Source organism: Equus przewalskii, chromosome 4 (assembly GCF_037783145.1).
Source record: "Equus przewalskii isolate Varuska chromosome 4, EquPr2, whole genome shotgun sequence".
In the NCBI taxonomy this organism is placed as follows: Eukaryota; Metazoa; Chordata; class Mammalia; order Perissodactyla; family Equidae; genus Equus; species Equus przewalskii.
Genome location: NC_091834.1, coordinates 21244998 through 21260087, shown reverse-complemented (window position 1 = coordinate 21260087; position 15090 = coordinate 21244998). Strand labels below are relative to the sequence as shown.

Below are 15090 nucleotides of genomic sequence, written 5' to 3'. Positions count from 1 at the left end.
GTTTTTTTTCCTGCTTTTGTTTTGTGGTAAGAACACAACACAAAATTTACCTTCTTTACTAATTTTAACCTTATTGTTAACTATAGCCTATGTTGTACAGTAGATCTCTACACCTTACTCATCCAGCACAATTGAAACTTGGTACCCAATTGAATACTTTTTATTCAATAAAGTTTATAAAAACATGTCAAACTGGGAGAAGATATTGTTAATACCCAAATGAAAGAGATTAATCTCTGGAATAGGAAATAAAATCTTGCAAATAATAAAAACACAATTATTCTAATTTTAAAAAGGGTAAATATTATAAAGATAATTCACAGACAAGTAAACCTAACAGTCTATAAAAATATGAAAAGATGTTCAGATTGAAGAGTAATCAGAGAAATACGCATTACAGCGAAAACATATCACTATACACAAATTAGATCCGGAAACTTAAAAATCTGGAAAATGCCAGTCTCAGCAGGAATGGAGGTATAGAAAAGTAAGCTGACGTGAACTGCTGGGAGAAGGCAGACCGGTGAAGACATTCCAGAAAACAGTTTGGCAGCACTGAGTCAAGTTAAAAATATTTGAACCATAATCTACAAAATGCTTAGTACTGAGCATAATTCCTAAAGATAGTCTCACATAAAGGGATAAGAAAATATGTAATAAAGCTAGGGAGGGGCTTTACCAAGTTGCCAAGTACAGGCATGCAATTATACAAAATGTTTACAGGTAAAATTAATGAGAAATATTCAGGCAAAGACCATCAAAAGAATACTACTGGAGCAACATTCATAACAGATAGAGAATTGAAGAAAAAATGCATTTCTACACATAAAGTGTCAAAAGATAATGATAAAATCTTCATAGAATTGTTAGATAAACCATTGTAAACCTGTACGCATGGAGTAATATATCATCAAAATATCCAACAAAAAATCACAGAACTACAAGGAGAAATGGACAAATTACCATAAAGGGAGGATTTAACAGAGCTGCTTTTGTATTTTACAAATCAAGCAAGCATACAAATGAAAAAAGCTAGAGAGCTGTAGAAGATTTGGACAACACTAACAAGTTTGATCTAACGGACACGGTGAGAACACTGCACCCAGCAGTTAAAGAACATGCATCACTTCCAGGCACGCATGCAGTATTTACCGAAAGTATGACCAACCACCAGGACATCAATGAGGCCTCAATAAAGTAACTCCAAAAATCTGGTAGGAAAAAAGGGTGAAAATAACAGACAAAATTAATAATATAGAATGGATTCGATTATGTATATTATATTTATAATACTTATAAATATAACATAAATAAAACATATAGTTAGATATTATATTTTAAAATTTAGGTTTTTATAATAAATTTTTATTGAATATTATAGAATATCTAATATTACAGAATAGACTACTGAGGACTGATAAAGAAAAAAATTTTTCTTTGAAATGAAAGGCATAAAATTCTATCACGAATGATTAAGCAAAAGGTCTCAACAAAAATGAGCAATTTTAGAAAAAAAATCTGTAAATGCTGTGGTGGAAAAGATAAGAGGGTATTATTGTGGGGAAAGAGTGTACACAGCAGATCTGCTTTTCTCAACTCTTGCTTCTCTCTGGGGACACCTGGAGCCTTGGCACTGTGCCTTGCTCAAAGTCCTAGAACTTAATCTCTGGATTGTTCAAGCAGTCAGGGATTAGGACTTTATTCTGTATGCCCAAGGCAGTGGATCAGGATGTCTCAGGCTGGCAGTATCATTTAAAATAATTGCGAAGCTTCACCAAGTGCACCTACTTTGTCATAACACTATGACCCGTCAAAGAGCTACTTTAAGGCTTTAAAAGAACCTTGAACTCCTAGATCCGAGTGGGCTTCCCTGGGTGAAGACATCTCACACCTGTCTCCGTGGCTTGCAGCTGGAAAGCAAAGCATGACCGTGCAATCCTTGCAGGGAGGGGCTATCTACTTAGAAGCCTGCACCTGACCATCTAGCCTTTGCTCATGGGTATGTTTTTCTTGCTATTCCTGAACTGTATCCTTTGCTGTGATAAATCCTATTGTGATTACAACATTATGCTGAGGCATGTGAGTCCTTCCACTGGATCACTGAACTAGTGGATGGTTCTGGGACCCCCCAAAACCATTATAAACAACTTTATGACAACAAATAGAAAAACCTAGAAGAAATAAATTCTACACAATATAGCTTTGAAAAACTGACTCAAAAAGAAACAGAAAACCAGAGTAGTCATGTAACAATTAAAGAATTTGAATCTGTAAATATTCTGACAAATAAAACACAAACCCAGATGATTTTACACGTTTACAAAGCTTCAGGTAAAAGACAAATTCAGAGACTAGAAAAGGAGGAACATCTCAAATTGTTTTATGTCATGTGAAACAAAGCATACGGATATGGTGCCAGCCAGACTTAGGTTAATTCCAGATCTACCAAGTGATAGGTTTGTAACTCTGGAGTAATTTACCTAACCTGTAATAGTTTTCCCATGATCCTTTCAACAAAGATTTATCTGGCACCTACTAGTTGTCAGGCATGTTTCTAGGTAGTGGGGATACATGACAGAGCAAAACAGACAAAAGCCCTCTTCTTCACGGAGCTGGTGAAGGAGCATCCTGCTGATGTCTTGGGAGCAAGCATTCAGGCAAAGGCCACCTGTGTACGAGCCCTGGGAGGAGACAGGGCAGAAACAGACATGGATACATATAGGAATGGCAAAACAGTGTTCGGAGATGAGGTCAGACAGGTTATAGGCTGCACTTGGCCTTGTTTGGTATGAGTGACAAAAAGGAGACCATGATGACTCCAAGCTTCTTGACATGAGCAAATGGAGTGGATTTTAAGTGACGGAAAGGACTGTGAGAGGAGTTGTTTAGGCAAATGGTCTGAAATTCCATCATGAACATTTTGAGATGCCTAATCCACATTCAAGTGGAGATCTGAGTTGACTGTTAGATGCAGAATTCTAACATAATTTGAAATGTCATGTGTATATAGTACAGTCACGTGTCGCTTAACAATGGGGTCATATTCTGAGAATCATGTTGTCAGGCGATTTCATTGTTGTGTAAACATCATAGATGTACACCTAGAACCTAGATGGTATAGCTTACTACACACCTAGGCTTTATGGTACTAATCTTATGGGACCACTGTTGTATATATAGTCCATCACTGACTGAAACATCATTACACAGCACATGATGGTACTTATAGATGGTACTTAAAGCCATGAGGCTCTATGAGGTCACCAAGGAGGTAAATATAATTGGTGAGAGAACAAATCTAAGGACTTAGCCCTAGGGTACTCCAGCATTTAGAAGTCAGGAGATGAACAGGAACCACTTGACTTGATCCTGATTCAATAGGCCACAAAGTAGGAAGAAAACCAAGTGAACGCACTGTTGAGGTAAAGTGATAATAAAATGAAAGATGGTGATATTATCTAATTTAAAGTATTGTGAATTCCATAAAACATGTAAATTACGTTACGAGTTTCCATCCCTTTTTTATTTCACTTACATCCCCACACAGAGATTGAGTTTGCATTCTTTCTATATGCTTTTGTTTGTCTCTATATGACAAAGCATCCTGTTTTAGCAACTAGATGAAAAGTAAGTACTGTTTAAAACTGCTTTATAAATTATTATGATTCATTGACAGTATTTATCTAGAAAAATATAACTATTCATACCTTTGAATAAGTAGTTCCACCTTTTAAAATAACTCATGTTATAGATAATAATTATATGTACAATATCCTCATTTCAGTATTATATATTACCATGTAAAATTGGAAAGAAAACACAAAGGAAAAAAGGAATGTTTAAGGAAATTAAGGATGTTCACTCATTAGAATTAAAAATGATGATTGCAAAGGCTGTACCATATGGGAAAAATTGGCTCACTAGAAAGTGTAAAAAGCCTGTAAATACAGAAAGAATTGCCATGACAATTACCATTACAGAAAAAAAAAGAGAGAGGCAAGAGGCATAGATAGAAGTTGAGTGATATTTCTGTTACCGTAACGTAAACATAAATATCTGGTTTTGCTTATCCCTCCTGTAGTAATTTATCAAACTGTATCTCTGCAACTGAAACACAACCACGATTTTCACAATTGCAATACATTAATAGTTCAAAAAATACAATTCTATGCTTAAGAGATGGTTTGAGTGATGATGTGGCGTAACAATTGAACCTGAGTCATACCTCCCAGGAAAAGCTATATAATTGTCACTGAATACAACATGAAACTGTTCATAAACCAGTATAAAAGTCTGACCGTGGTGTTTCAATTCTACAAAGTCAGGAATATGCACACAGCACTGAAGTCCCAAAGAGCATTATGGCTTATGCACATGCAACACCTCCTACACAGTCACCTTCAGGTGGAGCAATGAGGTGCAGGAGGCGCCCTGTCGCGGGGCTGACAATCTCCTCCGTTGCTGCATCCAAGCCCACTGGAAAGCTTGAGCAAGACCTGTAGATTTACGTTTCCAATAAGAAATCAAATGGACTTAAGATGCTAACATATTTTTAGCTAAATAAAAGATAGAATTCCTGATTTACTTACATAAGTAATTCAAAATATTAATAGTTCCAAGAATGAGAGAAGAGGATGAAAAAGAAAATTAAAGGGAGAAAGAGAATCAGTTTCATACTGGTGTTGTCAAAAGCAATAAAAACCTCTAAAACAGGTCTGAACTGACAGCACTTCTCCTTCTATAACTGCAAATGGCAATACTAAAAATTCTGAGATAAATTCAAGCAAAAATACAACAAGCCCACGTATGACTTGAAATCTGCCAGTGGGGAGAAAACTCAATAATTCTTATTAAACCCACAGCTTAAAGTAAGCTCTGGCTTAGTGGATGGAGAGTTATTTTATGAAATAGGAGTTTGAATAAGAACAGGAGACAGTACATAATGAGGGCATGTTCTAGAAGTGGGTTTGCCAGAATCAATTTTTCCAGATTGGAAGGTGATCCTCGTGGTGAATCCCTATAGAATGTTTTATGACTCCGCTTTCTACTTCCAAAACTCCTTTTCTTCCTACTTATCTAGGAACGGAAAACTAAAGTAACAAGTGAAAAAAACCACAGTAAAACTGACTCCAAGAAGACTTACATTAGAAATTTTAAATAAAGGAAATTTGAAGATTTTTCTCAAATTAGTACAGACAGCCATGAGTCAAGTATGAAAGACAACGTTTGAGGCTTAGTTGGAAAGTATTTTAATATTAGGGTTTGCTCCCCTGATCAAACATCTGTATCTTGTTAGAGTAACTGGAGAAAAATGATTGTGGCTAATGTAATTAGAAAAGGAATCTTTGGAAGCTTATTGAGTACAAACAGAATCAAGAAGAATGGTAGAAAACCAGGATCACAAAAGGACAGGAATCAGGGTGGCTCCAGGAGTCTTGAGAGTAGGACTTTAATAATAATTAGAATAGCATTAATAACAATAGTAATAATAATTTCTATCTATTGAGAGAATACTATGCAGCAGGTTTTATGCTAAGCACTCTGCATGCATTAAGTGACTTAATTCTCATAATTACCCTATGAGATAGTTACTATTATCCCATTTTAAGATGACAAAACTGAGACATAATCATAAGTTCCCTACCAAAAATTCAACAGCTTGTAATTGGCAGGAAGTCACACTCCAGAGCCATTGTTGTTACCCACAGGTCCTCAGTTTCTTTTGATGACAGGAGCTAAGACATTAATTGACTCCAACATTCTTTTTATTCTACCGCTGCATTCAAGGCTCCAAGTACGAGGGGAACATTGGATTCTGGAGTCCAGGGAGCATGCCCTTAAACAGGGCCTAGGGTCTACTCTACTTTCAAGCCTACCTTATGAGGTTACATCAAACCTGATACACATGCGATTATTTGGCCTAATTAGCTCCCTTGGTTAAAATAATGTATTAATGAGTTCAAGATAATAGATTCATCCTTCACTGAAAAAATTGGATTTGACGCACACACACATACACAGATCAGACAAATGGTGCACACCAATCCCTAACCCCATATGGCTATGCCTAGAATGTGACCAGTGAGAGAGAAAGCAATGAGTTAAGGAAAAGCAACCAGGATTCACCAGGTGCCCTGTCCACCAAGCAAAAGGCATTGTGCTTCACAAAGACATTTTCATGCTGTACTCAAAATACCTGGGAATGTAAATGATTAACTACATTTTATAGCTGAGGACATCCTATGTAGAGACTAAGAAGTTGCCCAGGATGACACAACCAGCTAGTGGCCTCAGCATGATTTCCACCTGGTGTTTTCTGCTTCCAAAGCTCACATTTCCATTGCCCAGGTACGGCAGCGTGTGCATCTGTCAGCAGTCATAGAAAATTAATGCCACACACTGTTGGTGGGGTGCTGGGGCACCTTCTACAAGAGGGCTGAAGCTCCAATCCTAACTTACCATTTTAATTTCTTCTACACAGAGTGAAGCTGGTGAAGTCATCAGAGTCTCAATGCTTAACCCAGACGGTCCTAGAAAAAGTCAGCGGAATTGTGAAGTGCGAGCAAATTGGAGCCTACTAGTTTTAGTGAACAAGTACAGTTTAATTACCATGGAAATAACTAGTATAACTCTAGGCTCCAGCTTCCTGTCTTTTCCCTTGGTGCTCAACACTTGCTCTATCACTGAGCACTTTAATTACTTCTGAGACTTCTGGGCTATATTTAAATTTCTCTCTCAATTCTATTTGTGGCACTGCTTTTAGATTACAGGGTGTTGGCGCAAACACAAGTTTAAAACCAAATTCAAGCCCAAAAAATGCATATGTAAAGGCTTCTGCATCAAAGATCCCACGGAGGTAAAGAAGGATGTGCAATTAAGGACCTAATTCACAGGGCAACTCCAGCTGAGAGGGAAGAGGAGGGTAAGGCAGTGGAGGGTTTCAGAGGAAGTGTCTGAGTGGACTCCACAGGCCCAACAATGAAAGCAAAATAAGCCGATGCCGCCATCTGCTCTCCGGAGAACCATACCAACCTCAAGCCGCGAGAGGAAAAAATGGCAATAAAATGTTGAAGCCGTAGAAGTAAACATTTAAATTGAGCTTACAAACCAAACTGCATTAGGTCTAAAGCACATCTTTCTTTCTCCTCAATTTCACTCTCCCTCTGGCCTTCCAGTTGGGCTTTTTAAATTTAACCATAATTAGATATTTTCACTACATTTTCCTGTAATCTAATTTTTCCAGTTCTTCAGAGCTCCTAAAAAGAAATGTTTTACTCTGCAGTTTAAAGAGAAAACTGCATACAACATCTTCCACACGCTGAAACAGGCTCTGCCAGGCAGGGTACAAACTGTCCCGCTAGGACGGGAGGCAGGAGCATTGGGGAAGAGAGATCTTCCACGTGACTCACCACTGGAATTTCGGGTGTGGAGTCCCCTGTGGAGGTGGGAAGGGGAATCTGTGGGAGGAATGGTGCACCCTGTGTTGCCTGCACCCCTCTGCACCACTTCAGTGGGTCTTACCTACTGCTAACGTGCCCATTCTCAAGGTAAACCAGATCCAGCCAACTCAGGCCTCTCCACAACACACTTCTGACCCTTCAACATGACAAATACTGTAGTTCACTCTGATTCAGCAAGACACAGAAACAAACTGCCCTCCCCAAACTGCAGAGCCATGCTCTCCCCTCAGCTGAAGTCAATGCGATTACTTGTTAGCATTTTTCCAGTCATCGGTTCAAACATCTAGCCCCTCTCCTCTCTCCAGTCTTTTCTTTCTCTGCAATCCCTTTTACACATTTGGTTATTCCAGAACATTCTCTCAGCTTATTCCCTAGTTAGTTGAGAGTTCTGACCACTGTTTTCATCTTAACAGTTCACCTAGGTCATCAGCCCTTTTCAGATAAGAAGAATATCTAGGACAGCACTATTTAACAAACATATGAGAGCCACATATGTAATTTTTAACTTTCTGGTAGCCGCATTAAAATATAAAAGGAAAGAGGAGAAATTAGTGTTAGTAATAGGTTTAATTTAACCCAATATATTCAAAACAGCATCATTTCAATTTGTGATACTGGCCACATTGTATGTGCTTAACAGCAGTATGCGGCTAGTGGTACCATATTAGACAGAAAAGACCTGGAACACACTGAACTCTCACACTGTGGGACGGACGTCACTTACATTATAATACAGGTGTCATCATCTCCACTTGACAATGAGAAAGCTGAAAGTCAGAGAATTCTTGCAACCACCCCCAGCAATGCACAGCTTGTAAACTGAAGAGCTGAAATTTGAGCTCTGATCCCAAAGGGCATGCTCTTTCCATTCCTCATACATCTCTCTAATTCCAAAGAAGACAGACTCACCAGCCTGGTCCTGTAGCCAGCTACTTCAAAGATGCAACCATCCTCAAGAGCTTCTTCTCTCCTGACAGAAACTATGCATTGATCATTCCCTTCAATCTCTCTGCTCTTGACAGAGAGAAGAGGAGAGAGAGAACTTAACGTCTACAAACTTGCTAGCCCAATGCAGAGCACTTTCAGATCTGTTTGACAAGCTTGCTACTTCACCTTGGCTGCCTCATGTCTTGACGTTTCTTAGTATCCCTCATGTCGGTGTCATGTGGCTTATTTTTCTACCACTCTACTGAAACATTTTTGGAGATTTTTGGTCATCTTTTTATACCATATCAAGTGGTCAATTCTCAGTCTCCAGTTTCATGGGGGACTCCTTTCCTCTTCAGAATAAATCTCATAATTTTTTTCACCTCCACAAGAAAAACTACAGTGCCTTGAAACTAATAGGTGCTCAATAAATATTGGTTAGCATTTTTTGTAAGTTATTAATCACATGAAGTTTTTACTATTTCTACTGAAAGGTATTTATTAGACTTACATCTCAATTTGCTCTCAATGAAACTAGATCAATTATAGATACATAGGATTTCTGGTTTAGGAAATATTCATCAATCTGCTTTGCTCTCTAAATATGTTTATTTAGGGAACTCTCTTAATGAGAGCTCATCGGGGATTTGTCTAAATAAATGTCATAATCATTTCTGGTCTTAAATGTGGCTATTTCAACTATGGTCACAAAACATATTAGATGGATTTGGATAGAAAAAAATGGAAAACCACTTATTCAGTTCCTAAAACACAGTATTTTTCTTATAATAGTTTCATACATATTGATAGTTTAAATTTTAAAAAAAGTATTTGTGAATAGTCTTTGCCTAACGAAGTTTAGCCTGATGACTCTCTCGTTACCCAGCAGCCGGAGCCCTATGTTCCCAGTGAGGGGAGAGATGCCCACGTTGAGAAAGAACCCACACAATTCTCAATAGAAGCACCTTATGCTGAGGACCTTGTCCTTTTCCTTCATGAGAAAAATGCATGCTCATGTTCATACACCCTGCCCTCCACCTCAAATACCACTGTGCTTTCATCAACTCAGTGTCTACCCAGTATTAGGGTCTCTGTTTCCTCCAAAGACCAGGACTCCCCCAGAATCCTTGCTCTCATATGGCCTAGGCTTTGGGCCCATCAGCCTCTCTATCCCTTTATCACAACTTCAATCTAAGTCCCTCTAATATTTTTCAGGCATTTCTTTCCTTCTCAAACACCTTTTGATATAAGTGGTTCTCTGGAAGGGCACTGACAGCCAGTGGGCTTCCTCTCGGCCTTGATGTGCTTTCAGGTTGCTTACCAAGTGTGTTCCCGGATTCCCAGTGCCTTACTGAGTGCCTAGCATATAGTTGCTGTTCAATAAATAGCTCTAGAAGGAATCAATGACTAAATGGATTAATGATTGACTGAATGATTGAACAGTAGTCTTACAAGATACTCAACAATAAAGAGTCCCATGGACAAGTGACTTGGGGACTATTCCTACCCATACCATCTTAGCACAATGCACACTGGCAAGTTGAAGGAGCAGAGCAGGCAATCCCAAATCAGTATGGCTCCATCAGGACACTATCGGGACCAATAAATAAGGAAGCTGCAGGATCTTGAACATAGTAAGGGCCAAACAAGCTAAAGTTTTCAGTATTGCTTTCAAAGGTAGGCCACACTGTCCTCCACACACACTGCTATGAGAACACGGAGGTAAATCATGTCTCTTCTCTCCTCAAAAATTGTTCTTGTCTCCCTAGAGCCCACAGGAGAAATTCCAAATCACCTGCAAGTTGGTTGCAAAGCCTCTGGTATCTGATCTGGCCCATGTGCTGAGGCAGGCCACGTGGAAGATCTTCTGTGCTGAGCACAAAAGCTCCAGGGTTCCCAGATTTGCCTTCAGGTCAACAGCTCACTCAGGGCCCAGAGGGCCGAACCAGCGGACAAAGCGGGTTCATACGTGGAAGGTCTGGGTCTGAAGGAATTAATCAGTTTTTTCACTCATGCAGATAAGTGCTATATATGCATAATACATATATCGAATAGCACATTATATAATATTATGTGGTATATCCATGTACATATAAACATACATGTGTATATGGTACGTGTGCTCGCATATATAATACATAATTTAAAAACAGGATCCATGATTAACATCCTTACTGTTCCATGATTATTTCCATTTCCAAGATTAGCCAGTCCTTTTGACATTAGCCAGAGTCCTAATAGATGCTATTTTAAAGGAAATTGAAAACAGGAAAATCTGGTTTTACCACACTATCATTTAATTTTTTCACAGACAAATGTTCTATTAATTTTAGTCTATGCAATGAACCAAACAATTCTAATATTCAGTTGGTTTGGAAAGCATTGAAGAAATGTACAGAAAAGTGCCAGAAATTTGATCAATTTCAAACAACAAGCTGAGCAATATAAGAAGACTGTGGGAGGACCGGGTGGGCCATAGTTCCTTTCTCTCTGAGAGATAGACCAGGCACAGGAGGGTCTTTTGTTTTAGGATTCAATTTATAAATCAAAATGTAAATATTTTTAATGTTTTCTGCTATAATCTCTGGTTATGACCAATGACAGCAAGAGTATCTCTATCAGGAGATAAGGAATGAGAGGGTAGAGGGAGGTAGTCTGGGAAAAAAAACATAGGAAAGGAAAGGAGACAGGGAGGAGGAAAAGAAGAGGGGGAGAGAGAGAAGCTTGCAGCAAGAAGAAACTGCATATTTTCAGTCTTGATAAAATGCAAGATAGCCACTGTCAGGAAATAGGGAATAGGATGATATGATCAAGACAAAGGATTTTAAACAATACGATGAAACTTTGTAGTTGAACGCAGCTCAGTATGATGCTAGCTTAAAAGAAAATGAGGGAGAAAGTAAATGTATTTTTATCGTTAAGATGTACTTCAATTCTTTCAATTAATGATTTGAATGACAGTTGTGGATGACTAATGAGCTGCAGATGTCCGGCTCCAAAATTGCAAGCAGGAAAAACACAGCTTATCGGTTCTTTTTGAGAAAAGGTAGGCATATATCTCCCCTTCTTTTCTCATAAACTCGCTGTCTTTGTGAAATATCTCTGGCTCCATCTTCAGAGAAGTAATGTGTGTGCATCTTTGAGAGAGAGACAGATCTGTGAAAGCCCAGACTAGTTTACCAAAGCAACTCAATGCCCAGCCTCCCTCCATGATGTGGACTAAATTCCCGGAGTGCCCAGACGGCAAGGAGCAGACTTTCTTTCCTAACTATAGTTTTCTTTGCTGAAATTATTCATGCAAGTTGATAATATATTTATTTCAGGGATAAACACACAAGCTATTTGGGAAGGAATTGTGTAGCGGGGGATATTGTAGGACCAAGGTCATGCCTCCAGAGTTTACTGGAGTGTTTTAAAGGGAAAAAAATAGCAAGGCAGGTATGGTGGGTAGATAGTCAGCTCAAAGTGCTAAAGACGTTTGGATGGCTATTAATCAGCTTTGCATGCCGGAGGCTGAACATTCAGCAGCCCACCCAGATTCAGAATTAGAAAGCTTCACTCTAACATTCTAACCAACATGTGGTTCAGAGCACGCAGCAGTGGCCACTGAAGGACCTGCTCAAACACAGATTAACAACTAGCAGCAGTGGGAGTGCCAAATGTTCCTCATATGAGACGATTTGGCTGACATCTTGACAGCCTGCTGCCTTCAGCCAGCCTTGCAAAATATCCACAGGAATCCACAGGAATCAGGAATTTTGAGAGAAAGGGTACGATGTAGTTCAAGGTCAAAGAATACAGGAGAATAGAAATCTAGGTTTTCTTTTCCCCTCCCGAGGCCCACTCGGAAACAGATTAAAACTGTTAACTTCACAATTATGAGCCTAGCATGGCTTTTAGTGGCGCCTCATATAACAGACCAGGGAACTTTTATAGGAGATCTTTAAAAAGCCATCCCATGGTGATTCACCAAACACTCACAGGCGATAATGAAAGTGCCTGAATGCCTTACTATTTCCAATAACAAAAATTTAAATCCAAGAGAGTCAATACTTACATTATTTATTCTTTTCAATAAAAACTAATTAAAGCTACTTAAGTTTTTAGTGATGGGCCTGGGAATGTAGTCATTCAAGTGCAGATTTAGCAGGCCATTAATTGAGTTCTCGATAAGGATCTGAATGAAGAATGAATCAATCGCTTCTGGATATGAGCTCATTTGGCCCCACTGTCTACAAACTGGCAGTGAAGGAAGCCTAAGATTTTGTCTTCTCTCTGTCTTCTTATCTTTCAGCCCCTGGGATACAAGAAAAAAAAACACAACATTCTTTCAAAGGCATTGCTGGGAGCTCTCAGAGATGGCACTTACATTAGGTTTGTTTTTAATTCCTCAGCTGGGTCATTATTTCTTGAGAATGTGAATGATGGCAAATGCCAATCAGAAATTAAAAAGAGAGGAGAATTAGTCACAAGATTTAGGTCACTTTTAGCTCCTTTTTTTCCTCTAATGCTGCCTACAACACACTCCAGTTCTATTTTAAAGATATCTTTGCATTCAGAAAAGGATATGGCACAGGGTTGCTGCTGGCTGCTGTGAAGGAAAATTCAAATTCTGGCAAACTGCTGCTTTCATCTGGGCCCTGAACAAAGAAGCTATTTTGAAATTCTGATTGCATCTTGGGGGAAATCAGACGTACCCCAAAATTTAGAACATAAATTTAGCTTATTGCCTCACATTCTGCATGGAACAGCTGATGTCCCCAGGGAAAAGGTAGAGTCCCTGTACCAACACAACGTTCTAGAATTCAGATGATATATAGATCAAAAGCAGTATCTCTCTGGTGAAGCTGTGCTTGCTGGTCCAGGAAATGTGCTCTCCAGCTCTCGCCAAATGAGCACCAGCAGTACTAACTATAGTGCGATGCTGGGAGTGGGGGCACCGATTGAATTTCACAGTAGTATACTTCAGCTCTGCTTACAGGATATTCCCCCAAGTAATCCAGCTTCTCCTAGAGGAAATATGCACTTAGATAAAGATCAAAATGATCTTTGCTTCCTAATTGTCCATTTTTACTCCTGCTCCTCAAACAAGTGCTGTGGAGGGCATGTCTTTTCCTTGAGAATGCCAGGTCTTCCTTGGCCCAGGAGAATGCCCTGCTCTTCTGAACACACTGGACTCCCTATGCCTCCCTTTCATTTGGAAGAAGCACGTGATGACTCGTGATATTTCTTACACTGCTTCACAACTGTTAGCAACATGCAATGCTCAGGACATCCCCACCCGCGCACTTAATTACATGTTCAACTTCTGTCTGCCCCACTGGATGGAAACAGAGAAGGAAAGGGACAGTGAACACCCAGTTTAGTGCATTATCCACAGAACCGAACACGTAGGAAAATAAAAAATGCTGTTTGAATTTATAAAGAAGTAAATCATGCAGCTAGTTTTTACCCCATGATTACATGTACAATGTAACATCCTTGAGGTTAGTAACTATCTGTAATAGCTTATATAATTTCATTTTATTTATCCAGACCAGTACAGTATTTTGTAATCTCATGTGCCCAGAACATGATTTTGATTGGCTATTTAATTGAAATTATTTCTCCCATGTGGTGCTGCAATTTTTTTTCTAAAATGGTTGTTCCAATACAGTAGTCTTTAGTGTTATAAATTCCTTCTATTTGGAAGCAACCCTAATTGCCCATGGTATTTTCAGTGAGAAAATGTTGTAAAGGCACAAATTTAATCTCAGTGTCTGGGAAACAGTGAGCAAATCCAGTCAACAGCCCAGTGTTCACATCTCAACATGGTTTTGTTTTTCTTATTTGATGTAGGTCCTCATCTAATCATCACAACAAACGGAGAGAATACAAACAAGTGATTTTTTCAAGTTTGTTCTTGGAGATCTGAAAATGTAAAGGTTCTAGTTCAGTTTGCCTCAAATATAAGCAGATGCAATAAACTACATTCTTTAAAAAAAAAAAAAAATTGGCCCTGAGCTAACATCTGTTGCCAATTTTTTTTTTCTTGTTCTCCCCAAAATCCCCCAGTACATAGTTTTATTTTCTAGTTGTAGGTCCTTCTAGTTCTGTTATGTGGGACACTGCCTCAGCGTGGCTTGACGAGTGGTGCTAAGTCCATGCCCAGGATATGAACCGGCAAAGCCCTGGGCCACCAAAGCAGAGTGTGCAAACTTGACGACACAGCTATGGTGCCAGCGCCCTAAAATACATTCTTCAGTGCCTAATTGTTTGCAGCTCTTTTCTATCAGAGATAGAGACATGTTTTGATTATTTTGCCCACTTTTGAAGAACATAAAACATTGCATGCATGCAGTTGTAGTGACAAACAGCTCAAACGAAAACAAAGTGGACATTTGTGCTGCTATACACATTTAAATAGTTAAGTCCCACAGGGAAAAAATCCCTATGGTTCATTAATGTATATCCTACTAATTGAAGGTAATTTCCATAATTCTGATAGTATCTGGCTGACTGACTTTAGTGCAGTGTTTTTCAATCACAGCACTATTGACATTTGGGCCCGATAGTTCTTTGTTATCGTCTGTCATATTCATTGTGGGGCAGTTAGCAGCGTCTCTGGTCGATATCCACTAGATGCCAGTGGCACCTCCTCTGTAATCACAACTAAAAATGTCTCCAGACATTGCCAAGCGGCTCCTAGTGAGAGGGGCAAAAT

The 15090-nt window shown here is 39.0% G+C and overlaps 2 long non-coding RNA genes across 3 annotated transcripts in view; one reads left to right on the top strand and one right to left on the bottom strand.

Moving 5' to 3' along the window:
- The window catches only part of LOC139082784 (uncharacterized), a 124337-nt gene that overhangs the window by 90883 nt on the left and 18364 nt on the right, over window positions 1-15090 (bottom strand). Inside the window, exon 2 of one of the 2 annotated variants that reach the window (XR_011539015.1) lies at window positions 1153-1211. This is a non-coding gene — a long non-coding RNA (uncharacterized lncRNA). Of the gene's footprint in view, window positions 1-1152; window positions 1212-12444; window positions 12685-15090 lie in introns of those variants that run through there. The other variant, XR_011539014.1, reaches the window with a different exon arrangement.
- Window positions 10157-14379, top strand: LOC139082782 (uncharacterized). The gene is made up of 4 exons (XR_011539013.1): window positions 10157-10363; window positions 11349-11433; window positions 12682-12761; window positions 14226-14379. It is a non-coding gene; the product is annotated as an uncharacterized lncRNA (long non-coding RNA).